General features: G+C 38.6%; 1 long non-coding RNA gene across 1 annotated transcript in view; it reads left to right on the top strand.

Moving 5' to 3' along the window:
* Window positions 1–6,615: 6,615 nt before the first annotated feature.
* LOC113129806 (uncharacterized) overlaps window positions 6,616–15,138 on the top strand; it is a 30,548-nt gene continuing 22,025 nt past the window's right edge. Inside the window, exons 1-2 of the long non-coding RNA XR_003295645.1 lie at window positions 6,616–6,729; window positions 11,915–12,029. This is a non-coding gene — a long non-coding RNA (uncharacterized LOC113129806). The remainder of the gene's footprint in view (window positions 6,730–11,914; window positions 12,030–15,138) is intronic.

Genomic DNA, 15,138 nt, shown 5'->3' with positions numbered 1-15,138 from the left:
CTTTGGCAGACTGGAGCATTTCACCACCAACATGACTTTCCATGCTCAGAGTTGCTCTATTGTTTTCATGTCAGTCTTATGTCTACAGTTTCATGTACGATTGAGGCCATAGAGGAGTCCTACAGGCGATCAATTAATGGCCAATTTAAGTGACCAATAAAGCAATTATTCAATTAACTTGCAAGTATATTAGTTTAAAGGACTTGTTTGACACTTTGGGAAATAGACTTACTTCTTATCTTGCTGTGTTAGATTAGAAGATCTATTGATCATACCGATATAACTCTCATATCTGTATTATAACAATGGAGCCAGAGGCCTGTTAGTGTAGCTTATCATAAAGAATGAAAAAAAGGAGGAAGCAGCTAGCATGTCTGTGTCCAAATAGAGAGATCCTATAAAAATCCACCTACCAGCATCTCTAAAACTCACTAATCAATATGTGATGTGTTGTTTGTCAAAATGTACAAGAATCAAAATGTAAATACGTCAATTTTTTTAATGTTGCAGGATTTTATGTGCTCAACTTTTCTTTTTATTGAGTGCTAACTTCTCCAATGTTACTTGGCAACTGCAGTCAGCCAAAAAATACATTTACCCCCCTGGACAGAACCAGGGCATTTGGCTCTGTGGCCAGTGTTTATATTAAACTATGAAAACTGTCACCTGGAGTGATTTCTAATACAGATGGAAATATGAATTAGGGCAAAAAGTTTCATATTTTGCATTTAGATTTCCTACTTGCAACTTTTATTTTAAGCTTCTGTGATTTTATATTTACAGCAGAAGAGTCATAGCATGATCAGTTGAGCCAGTGTTTCTACAGATGAAATGCTGCCTCATCTTGTGCTGAACATATTAAAAAGCAGGCCACATGACTCCCACCTTGTTATGGCAGCTGCACTATATGCTTCTATAACTCTCAAACACTTAATAGAAACCCATTATACAACCACCACGCTAATAAGTACAACCAGTCTCTCTGCCTCCCTCAGCATGTGACATGCCTCCTCAGGTTGCCAGTCACAGAAACATAACCTTCTGAAAAGTTAAAAGTTTTGGTGCTCAATCTAAAGAGGCACAGTGGTTTCCCAGAATGGACGATACTAGTGGAAAAAAATAAATGCACACAGAGGTGGAGACCAGTGATATGAAGAACAATCAACATGCTCTCTACCACTGGGTTGTTATCTATTGTGCCGTTGGCTTGGCACTGCTTCGTGTCATGAATGCTTCCTGAGGATGTCATGTGACTCCTAGTGGGTAAGAGTGCGATACTTCCTCTGGGCTCTGATTCATTTCCTGCTTTTCGATAGGACAGTGAGGTCGTGACCTTTTCTACCCATATTCGGGCTCTACCAATCTGACTGAGCTCCTGTCATATTTGCACTGCGGTAAAAAGTCTTGTGATAGCTATTCAAACCTGCTTTGCCAGTTGCACCTTTCCTGCGTGTCAAGATTTGATTGTAGACATCATTAGCAAAAGCAGATGAGTTCAAATGAATGTCAGCATTGTTTGTGACCAGGGTACAGATATTAAAACTGTCACACAGTGGATTGTCAAAGGGCCAATTCCATGTTAAAATGGCTGATAAGACATGCATAATTAATGGATCTGTAAGGCAAATGAAAAATGATCTAAATTTGGTTCCCTTTAGAGAAAATTCATAATTACATGGAAAATAGTTTGTAAATATTTTACCTACAAATTTTTGGAGAAGTAGACAAAAGCTTGTCATGTAAATATATGACATTAATCCAAAAGGCATTCTTTCAGCAGAAGAGAATGCAACATTTAAAAAAAAAAAGTTGTGTTGTTTCAGTTTCTATGACTTCACAAAGACAGAATTTTCCTCCTAAAGGAAGTGAAACAGTAAAATCTTTACATATCACGTTGCAGAAACCATCAGTGGAATGAAACCACCCAACAAAACCACATGTATTGTGCCACCTTTGTTCTCCTGAGCTGATACTTCTCTGTGTTTTTATTTCCATGCCAACCATGTAAACCAGCCTGGTTGAGGTGTTGGGAGTTGCCCCTGCCAGAGCTGAAAGGTTATCTTGAACTCTCTGTGGGAACTAATCCTGCAAACTCTTACTACTGGTCTGTACAACTATTGTTTCTGCAGGGACAGGATACTCCCTTCCTCTCCCACACCTTCACCCATCCCACCCATGAAGTCAAAAAAAAAGAAAAAAACAGCAGGCCAGCCCAACTATTGTAAATGCAATATAAAACATGTTATTAACATTTAAAGTGTATTTATTAAAAACATTGGGGCCCCTTTTCAGCCTCTTTCTTCAGCCAACATTTTATAGCAATATTCATCTATCATAGAGACAAATCAAATCTATCATACAGTATATACTGAGTTATTTACTCCTTCATCTACACTACACAAATCTCAGCAATATAATGCAGCCTAATGTACAGGGCTTGACCAGGTGAACCTCCGACTCTCTGAAAGGTCAGGGAGATGTTGAAGGGCTTGAAGAAACCTCAGACTAATGAAGACATAAATCTAACAGTTTATGGTGTAGTGGGAACACCAACTAAATAAATACAATTGCACCAAATATCACAGAATGACTATGATGTACAGCAGCAAAAATGTAGACTACAGTTCTCTGAGTTGTGCACACATTCCAATCTTCCAGAAGAGGATTTTTTTGTCATATTTGTAGAAAATAGGTTGTGTTTCAGGCCTCTGAGTAGTTGGGAGCTGGTTTTATGACATTAGAGGGCCAGCACTGGCATGAGACTTGCCATCAACTCCAATGATGCGTTAAATCGCCTATGAGCGTTACACAAGGTGTTTTGTCATTTAACAACAGGCCCCCATATCATGTATCATTAGCATAAGCTGCCACACTTTCATAGCTAGTTAGTTATGGTGAATTGCCATATTGTGAAGACTAACAACCACACAAACACACACACACACACACAGAGCCACACACACACACACACACACACACACACAAATAGCAAATTACGTTCTTTTTCAGATTACTCAGTGAACCAAAGGAAGGATGCTGAAGTACCATCCTTGGTTCCGGCCCTCCCTGCTAATATTGGCCTTTTTCCTCTCTTCCAGCTCACAGGATACTGAAGCCCAGCAAGGATGTGACATAGTGTGTGACACTGTGCTTATAAGCACGTCACCCAAACATTATGGACACCACCTTTTTGTTACAAATGGGATAAGCTGTTATGCTGATTCATGTTATTACTCAGTTGCTGTGTTACAGTGACTGAAATACAATTGGGTAAGCCTGAGGAAATAACATCAACACACATATTGGCACTTGAGCATGAATCTCTCAGCAAGATTTCAATAAACACTGGCAAGCAGGAAGAATATGTACAGCCATCTGCAAATTTATCTTAAAGCCATCTCCATGTGTAGCCTTTTGAAGGGTGATTGTACACTTTGATGTCCTTCAACTTGAGCACAATAATCCCACATGCCCTGAAGTGTATACCATAGCATAAATACATGCCTGCATGGGAGTTCTTAGGGTGATAGGAGACTTAGTAACATTGTGTTTTAAGTACAGTGAAACCTTCTGGTCTCTATGTGAGGTACTTGTGTTGTCTGCCATTGTGCTGGAGGGGCTGTGGGCCCTGCATGTCTGGACCGCTCTGCTTCTCAGTTTGTAGACTACATAGCGCCAGCAACACTAAGGGCCAAAGCCTGGATTGAATTAATTTCTTTGGGAACTGAACTACACTGTCAACATTTGTAAATGATACACATGTTTTAAAAGTTTTGAGGTAGAGTTTATCCTTAAGCACTACAATAGACTTTTGTGGACTCTACACAAACATGATCAATCCTTTTTAATACAATAATCCTCAATTGTGTTTGGGTGTGAATTAAATCCTGTGGGAGTGAGTGATGTCATGGGAGTGGCTACTGGGCTGAACTCACAGTGATGTGACACGTGTCAAGGGATTTTCTAATGTTCTGACCAAGAACAGCACTTTCGCAAAGAAAAACACATAGAGCTGTGCGTCAGTGTGAGCATGTAGCTTCAGGTGGCAGCAATACAATGAAATAAAACCCAGTAAAGTCCAGTCTAAGTCACAGATTCACGGATTTAAAATCAAAACTCATATGGTTATTGGGCAACGACCAAGACAACACAATAGTAACACCACTTTATCACACAATGCTATCAGGGTAGTGACCAAATGATTATACCACAAAATGAAACACAAATATACATAAAACTTTAAATGTGAGTACAATTTATTAACTTCCACAGGAACATTCAGTCAATATACTGTAAGTCATTAAATATAGTACAATATCTGAAAAGTTTTAAAGGGTTTTCCTGGGATCAAAATAATTTTTGGGAATGTTTCTGCCCTTATTTGAAACTGACAGAATATTTGGGGGAAGGAATGAAGAGTGACATGTAACAACAGTATCTGCCTGCATGCAAACTGTAGATGCTGTGATTTAGTCAGCACCTTAACTACTAGGCCCCAGGGGAGCTCAAAAGCAGCTGATTTGACTGTTTTCAAATCTGAATGAGCGTTCTCCATGAACACCACCTCCATATACATAGGTCAGTAGGACACTACTACACCTACACCATTAGCACTGACAGAAGTTGAAGAGTTTGTTACGATCTATTAATGTGCACTCATAGTGGTTGAAGCTAACCAAAATGCTTTAATCCTTAAACATAACTGGGTAGTTGTTGGGCTTAAACATAAGGATGCAACTTACATAATGAAGACAATGAAGATGTATGGGATGATAATGACCTAGTCAACCTTTCAGTGGCTGAGTAGGCACCTACTGAGCCATAACAATAGTCTGATAAGAAGCCCAGATGGGCTATTGAAAAGCACGACAACATTCTAATTATGTGTCCAAAGAGGGCCATGCTTCTTTTACAATACCAGTAATGCTGAGAGTTTAGTTTAATTTGTCCAGGTGTAAAGACATGAGTTTTCATTGGAACTGCTTTTTGCCAAAAAAATAATACACAGCTGCTGACACTCGCTTCTCTTTTGTATTTGTGGATAGATTAGTTATACTCTTAAAAGTTATACTTCAAAGTTGTGACTCTTGCAAATGAAATCCCTTTTACAACTATTGGTGTAGTAACAGAGCTTTCTAACCCTGTACAAATAAAACCATCTGCAACATTAGATACTACAGCAGATTTTTACTTTACTATTTTTTGCTTCTTGATTGGGTAACTACATTACTACATTTTCTTATACAACCAACTGCAATTTTTCCATCAGCAGCAAAGTTTTATTCTTGTCCATTAACAAGAATAAAAACTAGTTACTGAAAGTTGGTTCAGATGCTAGGGGAAAACTCAGTGGACAGCTGGAAAAGCCATCATGATCAGATCCCAGCCTATGCTCATATGTAACAACTGTTTTACTGAGAGCTTCAGGTGACAAAGTCATTAGATTTTATGGATTTCTAATTATCAATCGTGATGAGTGCTATGGATAATCACCTTCTACTGAGATGATATAAGAGATAGTATAAAAAGGCCCTGCCAAACAGCCTCCCTATACTCTCCTAAACCCCATCTGTCATGTTCTTTAATAGTTTTCAATTTATCATTAACAGAAATCCTCCCTGCAACACCGTGTTTGAAATGACACTGGCTTTCATTCCTCTTAAAACAAGTGCAGAATACTTCATCAAACAGTTCTCTGCATGAACCTTTTGAACCACAAACTGTTTTGGTTTTAAGGCTTGGCTGGATCTGTGTCCTTTCCTGAAACCCTTTGTGCTCTCCTTATACGACCTATTGGAAGTGTCACCTCAAGAGGGCTTTCCAGCACGGATCTGCTCCCTGGCATTAAACATTAGCCTGATGCACGAAATCTACTATGACTTTTGGCACACTAGCATGACTCACTTGAAAAAAACACCCTTTCACCCACAGTCAGAAAATACTTTCCTTAGTTCAAAGCACCCTCTTTGGTTTTGCATAAGAAAAAACATAATTGAGCAACCGCCTCAGGAGTTTATATCTAATTATGGTATAGAGTGTTAGGAGAGTCTGAGGACAATCTATGCCTGTCACCCAGTCAGTCGGACTAGTGCCAGGTCATTAAAACAAACATCAAAACACTGCATATTTTCAAGGGTGGATCTGTTGTTGTTAACTCTCTTCAGGCAATATTGATGACAGGAAAAGCACGGTTCATAAATGCTTCATAAAAAAGTCAAACAAAAGGAAAATATATATCCACTATGTAGAAAGACTGTCCTGACCCCACATTTAAGTCATTATTTGATTGATGAGCAGCTCACAACAGCACAGATTTGAGCCAAGGGCTAAGCGTTTTGGCCTGGTTCTCACTGAGGGGGGGGATCACAGTGTGTCTGTCTTGGGGTGTTTCAGACATGGATCCCAGCTTGGACAGTAAAATAGAAAACATCACTTTGAGATATTTAACTTAGAAAAAGAGGCTGATGCCATTCTTAAGGCCTCAGTGTACTAGATTACCATATGGTTTAAATGTTTGTAGCACTGGTATGTCTTTATTGAAAGTACTGCAGTAGGAAATGATTGACTACAGCAGATGTCTCCAGGCCACACAGCCTATTTCGTTTTTGAATAAGAAAGGTTGCCATGGAGAGAGGACTCTTAAGTAACAATTGTGGCCATGGAGGGACTCCTCACCTTCAGAAGTTTTCTCGTGAGAAATACCTGCAGGGATGGATGCAAATTTATGGTGTAAGTAGCGATCCCTCAATGGTGTGCAATCAGAGGATGGTCCCTGTGTAAGCAGGTAAGAAAAGGTAATGAGGGAATATATAACAGAGGGAGGGCTGGAGGAGGAAAACAACACCTGCAACTAAAACGTGCATCTCTTCTAGATAGAGAGTGAGGGAATGCAGCGCAGAACAGGTAATCAGATAATCCCCCTATACCAGTAAGCGACCCAGCAGAGCACTCAAGTATTAGCAAGTACCTCTCTGATGGAGGTCTGGATAGTGATACACGGTTTAGCGATAAGAAATGGGAGATAGACAGAGAGGAAATCAAATATAATGTCTCACAACAAAAGAGGTAGGAGAGATAGACATATTTTTGGCAAGGGTGCATCACTTTATGTTTATGTGCTTGTGTTTTATTTTTAACCAAATTGAAATGAATATATGGTGGGCATCTGGGTTTATTTATCATTAGCATGCCATTCACCAAACTCTTGTTTTACAAAAACAAAAACAAATGTTTAGTTTTAGTTTCATTCTTCAAGTATTTGGTTATTTAATAATATTTAAGTTAATATAATGGTGTTATATATGTTGTATATGTTAATATTTTATCAGTCTGATAAATGAGTTCTTTGTATGATAGAAACATCTTCTAGCTGTTTCTGCTCATAATAGAGACAGTTTGTACCAGGGCTGGTACAAAGACAATATATTAGTGTGTAAATCACTTTTGCTAGAAACTGAACGAGCAGCTGACCTGTTTAACAATCTGAATACCGCAACATTTCAAACATGCACTCTGAGTTGAATGATCATTTACCTGAGGTCTGTTATTTGTAAAACATTTACCCCCGTGAGTCGCTAAAGGACAATTTGCCTCAGTTTCCAGAAACAAACACATCCACCCATTACAGCCTGAGCAAACAAACACTTTCAAACAGCAGAGGTTGTAGTGAGCATGCTGCTCAGTGACCTCTGACCTGACCACAACTTCTGCTTGATAGTCCTGCTCTGTGTCTTTTTGTTTCTTTCTCCCTTTACTCAAGCACAATTATGCAATCACACATACTCACAACCCCACAGGTCTCCTCCCACCATACACAGACACAAATATGCACACATTCATTTCACCACCACCTGTACCTTACCCCTGGGGTTTCCTGCTGTGGTTATTTACATCACAAGCAGTTGGAGGACACTGGTGGTCCATTGACAGGGAAATGGGCCTGTCACAAGGAAATGGTGCGTTATTTACAGCAACACAGCAAGATCAGTTAAAATTTCCTACCCAAAACAACTGCTAGCTGTGGCCTGTTTTATTCTTTTACTTGCAAACTGGTCTGTCTCCATGTGTTTGGTTTGCTTGCTGGATTTTAAATAATAGATGTCATGTTTCCAACTTAGGTCCAGACTGTAATATATCAATTGCTATTAGAAATGCAATGAAATTTTGTACATTTATGGTCACCAAAGGATGACACTAAGTAACTTTGGAAATGCCATCACCTTTAATCGAGCATCACCTTGAGAATGAAATCAAATGATTTAGAAAGTATTGCCCTTGAATTTGCAATAGAAATTCATGTTGCCCTCAGATTGGCTGGAGCCAGTCAAAGGTGGCATTGGGTCAGAGGAAAGGTACAGGTGGTGAAAAGGAACAAAAGTTAATGTGCTATCATGCTGTACTAAGATAGTGAATATGGAAACCATACACCTGCTAAAAGTGAACATGTTATTCTTCATCACTGTGAGCATGTTTGAATGCTGAGTACTTAGTTGTACACGCTTTGGACATAGCAGGTTTGAAGAACAGGGGCTGACAAGATGCCACTGTTTGATCCATACTGTCCTGGAGCTGGAACTGGGGAAAATGAATAAATCAGATTGAAATTCTCCTGCCTAGCTCTGTTGATCCCAGGAGGGCAACCTAGTAAAAGGAATATCTGATAAAAAACAGAGACGAAGTACACAGAGAAACTTTGGGTTTTGAATTATTGAAGTTTACTGAGGTTGTAGTGTGTGCATAAGACTGTGTTAGGCCACATGAATGAATGCACATATGCAGGACTGTAGTAACACATGAGCTTAGACACTGATGGTCTGCTGTGGAGTTAATGTGTCTGATCGAGTCATATTGAAATCCCCTATAATCCAGTTATACCTTTAATTTTTCACCATATTCAAAGCCATACTCCTGGCTCATGCATTACAAGATGAAGTTAACAGCGAGTTTGATCATAACCTCCACCCTCTAATAATTCACAAGGCATGAAGAACCACAGCTTTCATTTCTGATGCTTTTGAGATGGATTTCTGAGGTAGGGTGGCCTTCACACAGTGCCATGTGGAGAGTAATAAAAAATTGGTGTTGAGTATGTGGTATCCATGGTGACCACCCCATAGTTAAAGGGAAGGATTCTCTGCCAGCATTGTGTGTCTAGACCATACAAGTGTCTCCAGTTGGGTGAAGCTGAAGCAAGTCTGGCGCATCTCGCTTTCATGTGTGTAGATCAGAGCCATGCTAATGTTACTAGCAGCACTCAACTCAGCCTCAATTTAATTGTGAAGTGCCCATGGCAACCAGTGAATAAAACTGCTGGCTTTTCATTTGTTTAGTAAGAGCAATGCCAAAAACAGGAAGCCACTAAACTCGCTGCCTTTTTATTGTGATTTTCAGAACGTAAATTTGAAATTGGAAGTCAATATTTTTAGACATGACAACTAATATTTGTCTCTATATTACCCTTGCAAGGTACATATCCTCTGATTCAGATATTCAAATGTTTTTGTGCATGTGAAGCAGCAATGTGAGAATTTTTTTAAATTATTTATTTATTTTGAGCACCTCTTTCCAGTGATCCAATCTTTGTTACACTGTTGTACATAGTTGGCTAGTCCTACTATGAGACTGTATTGAATTTGATATGAATTATTAATGGCAGATTAAAACATATGTGTAAACCTACTGAAAAACATCTTTAAAAGAAAAAATGTAATTTTCACTGGTTTGAAGAAATAACACTCATAAATAGCTATGTAAACATACGGGGGGATCCGGGTAGGGTTTATGGGTATTTATAAATGCCCTCATGCACATGCCTGATTTGATACGCACCACCAGACCAGCGCTGTACTGTAAATCACATGGCAGGCTTAGAATTAGATAGATGTAACTCACATGAAATCACAGGTTAAAAAGCAATGACGCACCCCACTACTAACGCTCTGGTTCAACAGCGATCCACATAGCCTGTCTTATCATGAACACTTTATAGTCCCACAAAGAATAATTATAATATACAGCTTGTGTCTTGTAGAGCTGATTTGTCTCCCTCATAAATGATTATTCACCACCCTGTCATCTCAGCAACCTGCCAGACATTCAGCCTGGCCATGAACAGACACATCCAAGAGCACTGTTTGTGAGTACGATCAGGATGTCTAGACATGTGTGTGTATGTGTGTGTATAGTTTAAGGCATAAAATCATTATTACAGAGCTATATAGGTATAATACTGTATGATCATTTTGCTGTACTGGCTTCTAAAGGAGGCCTATTCACACCTGGATTTAAAAAAAAACAACTTTTGTTTGTAGTCATATCTATGAAAAACCTTTTAGCTATTTTCCTTAACTTAAAGACCTCATTCTGACACACTTTCATTATCTGTGAAAATTAAATCTAACCCTGTGTATTGGTCAATTTCACCATCGTAATTTTAATTTGTTTTTGCTATGCATTTTAATTGATCTAACACAAGCTGCTACACTGTAGTCTATCAGGTGGGCAGTGGTATAGAATTAATATGTAAATTAATTCAGGTTTCCCAGGTAGCACTGGTTCATAGAGTTCAAAATATATATTCAGCCAAAAGACTCGTATAATAAAACATCACCTGTTTTAGTTACAGTAGCTTAATGTTGTGGTTGAGTCCAGATATACATAATATGTTTCCAAGAGCACTGACAGAGCACAACTGTTCCTTGACACATGAAACAAACTATACATAATGACTCACTGGGGGTTTGATGGAAAACACAGTGAAGGGACCTAGGCCAAGTCTGAGCTGCAATGCACATTGCAACACCTGCTGTTGTCTGCAGGCTTAGCTGCTCCTCTCTTGCAAACTTTATCACAGTGTGTTGTCACCTATTTAGCATTTCGCTGCATATAAGCCCTAAGTTCCTTTACCTACTTGACATAGATAAATCAGACTTTAACTGAACACACGTTTTGGTGAGTAAATACAAATAACTGTTCAGAAACTAGGACTAGATTAGGCAGCAAATTACAGGCAGCTGAACTGAAAAATAATTGTTCCGTACATTTATGGAGATACATTTTGTTAGTATTTTATTGTTTAGATTTCTTAAACTATACCTGCCATGTTGTTTATGCCATTTTGAACTAATCAAATAATCAAAGTACACTAAATCATTGTCAAATAAACCCGATGCATACGCTGAAAATTTGTGTTACCTCTTCCTGACAGTGGAGTACATGTTTAACATCTCTAGTATTCAACAAGTATTCTCCTGTCATGGACATTAAGGATTAATTACCTATTAACAGCTTCAACAAAGTGATGAAGATGATGTTTCCAAAGCACAAACTCATAAAAACCTTTGTATGAGGACTTGGTTGGATTTAAAGTCATTTAAATAAGTATTGTCTTTGAACATTGTCAGCTACCCATTAATTCCCTGACAAGTGGAGTTGTATTTCCTGACCTCTTTATGACTTACAGCAGGGTTATGTTCTGCATAGACACACAGTCAATGAGCAAGAATAATGCATAGTACTGTATTTACATATTAGTAGTTACATATTGGGATGGGGTCTCCTGAGGCTCTGTGAAACAGTTTCCACCTGTTCCACAGAGCCAAAGATCCTGGCATTTGATAGCAGCTCAATCAACATGGCACTGCTGGTATTTGGCAGCATTATCAAGTGACAGATAATCGCCTCATTGTCCTGCATCCCTGTCCTGCCACCACTCAATAGCAGAGCCCGACTAAAATCAGCCAAGCAGCAGTGACCCTTAATGAAATACTGTATTCCAGCATCGCTCTGCTAATCCAGTCAGGTATCCCATTAGCTATCTGGCTGTGTGGTATTTGGAGCAGGTGGGCAGCCTTGTTGCAGATGCTGAGTGACATCTCCTTTCATCTCACGCCCAGACCTGCTCTTTCTTTTATAGGTCACAGGCTCGCATAGAGAGAGCTACAGAAAAAGAGATAGAGGGTCACTAATGGCTCAGCTGCAATGGTGATACATGAGATATGGCTGTGCAAGAGGGAGATCACCATCAACAAGTAAGAGCTGGTTTTTTAAACATTAATTTTCTGGCTACGAAGCTCAGGCATGCACAAGATGTTTTTATAATAGCATTTTGACTCAGGCAGAGAAACTACAGTACATGCTTCAGAGAACATTTCATGCTGTCAGAACCAGGACAAACTGTGTGGCATTGATCTAACAGTGATTTATGGATGTACTAAAATGCTGCTTGTCATAGGAATAATGATGGTATCTGGGGCAGTCTAGGGTTATGACCTATCACATGCATTCACGCACAGAGTAACATGCTTTCCCACACCCTGACCTCCTGTCCGGCACACATGTTACAGCGTTTTATCATAGTGTCTTACAGCCAAGGACAGCTGTGGAGCAGTAGCAGTGCCATCTCACAGCAGGACAGTAACAGACAAACAAGTAGTCCCACAAAGACATTTAAAAGAAACACAAATCACACACTATTATATTTATACATCCATACAACCAGGTTCACCACACCAGTTTCATAGAAATGGAGTGGACAAAATAATTAAAGATTTGTCATTATAATAGAGAATATGCAAGCAAATATTCACATATAAAGAACATTTGTACAAACATTTGTTCATGTATGGAATATTTTACCTGGGTGTATCCCACATCTCATTCAATGTCAGCTGAGACTGGCTCCCCCACCAGCCTCACTTGTGAGAATCTTAAAGGGCATGAGTCCCTTATAGTCAAATAATTAAATCAATATTAATTACTATGAATAATATTTTAATGCTGGTGTGTGGGGGCCAGGATATAAAAATCCAGATCTTTGACTCTACACAAAACATTATGTGGAAAAGAAATAACTTTCCTTCTTCATGACATCAAAATTGTTGAAAATATGCATTTACCAAAAGAGAGATGTTGCCAGTATTAACAGTAACCTCTGGAGGGCGGTCAGGCTGTAGCAGGCTGGAACAGCCACTTCTCTCTGACCTCTCTGGCCTCTCTCTTCAAACTACTCTGTAATTACTTTGACCTGCAAAGTCTGACTGACTACCCTTCACACTTCAAAAGAGAGCATCCCTCACACATTCGCTCTGAAGATGGATACAGCTGTTATGATATCATCTAAGCTGAAAACCTCTCAGAGGTCAAATTCCTACTTTTTGTTAGACTTTGTGTGATTTTTTTTTTTTTTTGCTTAATATCTTTTTTTATCTTTTCTCTTTTTTTAAAATTTTTATCATTTTTCATCCATTTAAAGGTTAAAAAGAGACAGTGTTCAGACAAGGTTAGTTAGAACATGTCAGTGAAAAAGCATTTGGAGATCTGGTCATGATGGAGATTTACTAAGCATAAATCAGTTCAGTCAAAAAGTAATTAAAAGAAGTATTATATTCATGCTCATCATCAGGAGTTTGAAACCTTGAACTGTACTGTTAGCCATATTTATTCTTGTACAGAGCACAGTAATATTTAAACTTAAAACACCTTCATGCAATAAGCTTTCACATTTTAAACCACACTGGCTAATTTCATGTATTTAATAAAACTATAACACGTTTGTTACACTAGTCATGTAAACACCACAGCATTATTTTCAAAGTGTTGTATTAAAGGGCCATTATTTATTGCAGATGCCACACTGTAAGTCAGTGTGTAGCTGTAGGCATTCACTTGACAGCTGTATTTCTTTGTAACAAAGCAACAGTGCGGAAAGCTACATTAAAATATACCCAAGTACAGATCCTTCAAATCCCACTGGCAATGCACATTATGCTCCATTGTCCTGTTGTACAACGTCATCAACCAAAGCTCAGCAATTAAACCCATTACACCCTTTGAAGCAATTTACCTATAATTTGAGAATGACTTCACCATAAAGAAGTCCCAGTGTGGCTCTCCAACAAACTTTCTCACAGGGATCACACACAAATAAAATACAGCTGGGGCAACAGATAAGAAAACACCAAAAACTAAATCATGAAAATGAGTGTGGATTTTAAAGAATCACTGCCATTCAATAGTATCTATATACTCCTGTTGCAATCTATAACCTAAATTAGATCAGCTAGCTGACATTAGGATTACAAAAAAGACCTTAAATATGGTTCACTAGTTTGAAGTAACAAGTATCGTCTTCTTAGAAAACATATTTCAAAGTTATTTCACAATTATTGATACTATTTGTGGCTGTTACTTTGCCGTAGGTATGAAATGTAGTTGCAGCCATTAAGTTTGTTTTGTTATCAGGAGGACATGCCACAAAACGTGCCGGTGCGTTCGTCGACCCCTGAGGGTTAATTACTTCTCCATATATACAGCACTGGTCAAAAGTTTGGCCTCAGTCTCACTCTGGGATTCAAGTGTGATGTAAACAGATATAGAAGTTACACTTCTGTATTTCTGTAGCTGCTCAAAACATGTTTCCTGCCTTTTGGTGACTTTGAATGTAACTCTGGGATTTGTAAGTCTTTACCACAAGTGTGACCAAATCACAGAGAAATTAAATTTCAAGGACCTCAACTTTAAAACCCATCTAAAAACCCTGAAGTATTTTTCTTTTATATTAAAAAAGAAAAAAACACCATTAAAAGACAACCCTGTGCAAATTAGTTTGCTTTAAGTGAGATGCTTCTGTGCAAAAGATTAACAGAAGGATCATTTTTGTTCTTCTGTGTTTTCTATAATGATGTTGAAATGACAAAGAAATTACATCAATTATACCAATATGAGTTATATGAGATTAAAGTAAAGAATCTTTTTTTTTCCAGTAATTTTTGTTCACTCACTCAGATAATAAGTTTACATTATAATTACTGAGTGTGCAGGACACAGTGGAAGTTGAAAAGAAAAAAGAAAAAACACAATGCCTGCTTCCTCCTCCCTGATTTTACATTCATCAGCTATTTGATTATCCCAACAAGCCCCAAACGTGTCTACGTTTGCTCATGACAGCCCACCAGGCTTGGTATGAGCCTTGTTCAAAGCAGAGAGGATTAGAAGATAATTAAAATGAACAAGCTGATGTCATCTAAACTTATTTGTTTGGTGGAGGGCACCAGCTAACACTGCTCTATTGAATCCCCTCAGTCACCCGTACTCCTGCATGCAATCAGAAACCACACTGTGGTGACTGGCTGGAGTCCC

This window comes from Mastacembelus armatus, chromosome 5, assembly GCF_900324485.2.
Source record: "Mastacembelus armatus chromosome 5, fMasArm1.2, whole genome shotgun sequence".
NCBI lineage: Eukaryota > Metazoa > Chordata > Actinopteri > Synbranchiformes > Mastacembelidae > Mastacembelus > Mastacembelus armatus.
This window is presented reverse-complemented; position numbering and strand designations above follow the sequence as displayed.